The sequence below is a fragment of the Nomascus leucogenys genome, chromosome 1a, assembly GCF_006542625.1.
Source record: "Nomascus leucogenys isolate Asia chromosome 1a, Asia_NLE_v1, whole genome shotgun sequence".
NCBI classification, from domain to species: Eukaryota; Metazoa; Chordata; class Mammalia; order Primates; family Hylobatidae; genus Nomascus; species Nomascus leucogenys.
Genome location: NC_044381.1, coordinates 45,934,245 through 45,936,878, shown reverse-complemented (window position 1 = coordinate 45,936,878; position 2,634 = coordinate 45,934,245). Strand labels below are relative to the sequence as shown.

Here is a 2,634-nt window from a genome sequence, read left to right as displayed (position 1 = left end):
CCATTCAAACTCATAAGACTAGCAAAGTATTTTAAAGGAATTTAGTGTATCAAATGATGACTGGAATATGAAAAAGCAGAAATTCTCATTTTGCTAGTGGAAGAACTACTCAGAAGAGTAGTTTGGCAACTTATAGAGGAGTTAGAAACATCCTTTCCTTATGACCGAGAGAACACCTGGAAAAAGACTTGCACATGTGTACCAAAAGATGTGTACAAAAATGTGTTCATAGCAGCAGTGCTATTCATAAGAGGGAAAGGCCCCAGGGACATCCAAAAATGTCTAAAAGAAGAAACAGATGAATAAATTACAGTCATATAGTAGAATATTACAGTAAATAAGAGAAATGATCCAGAACCATATGTATCAACATGCATACATTTTACAGAAATAAAACGGATAAAAATGTTTCAGAATGAAACATAAGGTGTGATACCATTTATGTAAATTTTAATTGAATTAATGGTATAAATACTAAACCGTGCAAAATAATATTTTGCAAACAAAATAAGGCTAAAAAAATCAAATTCAGAGTAGTGGCAGCTTCTGGGGATTGATGTAGGGGAATGAGGCTTAGAAAATTAAAAATAGAGATTTCAATGTTCTCTCCAATGTTTTTATGTTCTTTGATAAATGTGTCTGAAATAAAATGTCTAGATTTGTTTTTCTGTGTAATAAGTACAAAAGTATTTATGACATTATTCTCTGTATCTTTATTCTCTGTATCTCCCTATAATTTTTAATTTGTCAAAATTAAATACACACACACACATATATATATATAGAGAGAGAGAGAGAGAATATGAAATACTGTGAGATCCCTTAAAATGGCAGAGACTATGAGACACTAAGTAAGCATTTTATTAGGACAAGCTTTCTCTCCGGGGTGAAAAGGTGAGTTAATTTATCACAAATCAAACAACATTAAATAACTAGCCTTCAAGAGCTGAGAAAAAGAATATGTGCTGATGCTGAGCATAATGGGTTGGGTTCCCCTGAAAAGCAAGGGCTCTGGAAACTGCAGTCTACTGCAGAGCACGTGCCACACCCAGATAATCTTTTTAAAAAATCTATGATTAGCTTTATTAACAGTGTAACATTTTCATGAATTCTTAAATTTTATGTTTTAATTTTCACAATATTACAGTTTAAAATATACAGCTTAAAAACAAGCATGTTGATTCAAATCAACAAATAGTCAAGCCTACATGAAAGAAGAATGAAATGAGATTACCTTTTTATATAATCAGCTGAATTCTTTTTAAGGGCAAAAAGTTAATATTGGTATTTAAAAACCTACATTTCCAATGTTTCTGCTGGCCATCCAATCCAACCATATGTATATTACTTAGGCCACAGGACTGCCCATTAGTCTTTCTTGTCAGAGAGCAATTAGCCTCTGAATCATTTTTGCTAAGCACCAGCTTTCTTTATAAATAAATTTGGATGGGCCAGGGAATTGTCATCTTGGTATTTGATAGAAGTAGGGATGCTGCTCAGTTGTATTTCGTTTTCAGTACTGGGTGGATCAACACCTGCTAATGTTGGTCCTGATGTCGAAGTTGCATGTTTCGCTTCACTAGATTCCACTAACTTTTTGACTTCTTAATTGATCTGAATGTCTGCTGAACAAAGGAATCACTTTCAACAGCTTCCATTTCTTTTACTTTTTTCACTTGTTCTACCAGGGTGGCTTGATCTTCCTCCTTTCTTCTCTTTGCTTCTTCCTCATTTCTTTCTTTGGCTTTCAATGCTTCATCAGCTTTTGCAGCAGCTTCAAGAACCAGCTGTATTCTGGCTTTGGCCTCTTCAGCCGGTGGCAGATGGTTTAATCCAGCTTTGATGTTTCCAGATTCCCCATGTTTGATGTTATGTAATCCTTCCCTTAATCCTTCCCCTTTTCTCTTTATCTCTGCCTTTATGTTGTTCTTTATCCCGAGACCAACTATGCATTCTTCTGTGGCTGGACCTTTCACTGCTCCGACTGTGAGAACGTGGACAAGGCCTTGACCTAGATCTTCTTATTCTGCTTTTTGACCTAGACCTCTTAACTCCATAGGATTTCTTTCGATCCCTTGAACAACTTCGAGTTAGTTTCCTTCTAGAGCCATGAGAGCTACTCCTTGGTTGATGCCTGCATCTTCTATCATAAGAATGCGAACGAGGCTGAAGACCTCTGGACCAAGATTTTGACTTGGATCTTGATTTCCTTCCTTCTTTCTTTCACCTGTATATTCTACTATCTGAAGAACTCCTCCATGAGGATCGTCTACAGTGCTTTTTTTCTCTCTCTCTCTCTCAGTTCTGCTTCCTTCTACAGTATTTGATGACTGGCATCCCATTTCTATAAGCTGGGTCCAGACCTTTGGGCTCACACCTTCCTTTGACGTGCAAGTGCCACAGACCCTGAGATGTTTCTTCAGATCAGGGTGCCACTGGCATCCACTGAACTTGCTTCAGTTTAAGCTGAGCACCTTCCTGAGAATCATTTCATTTTATCTTTCATTTTGTAGTGAGAAGAGGCTTCAGCATGAATAGTCTACGGACATGCAAGGTGTACCAAATAGAATGGAGTTGTGAATTAGGTTATATGAGGGAGAAATTCATAAAAAATATAAAGCATTTTAAAGACAA

At 36.5% G+C, this 2,634-nt stretch overlaps 1 pseudogene; it reads right to left on the bottom strand.

Annotated features, from left to right (window-relative positions):
- Positions 1–1,348: 1,348 nt before the first annotated feature.
- Positions 1,349–2,342, bottom strand: LOC100605851 (annotated as a pseudogene).
- Between the last annotated feature and the right edge of the window lie 292 nt (positions 2,343–2,634).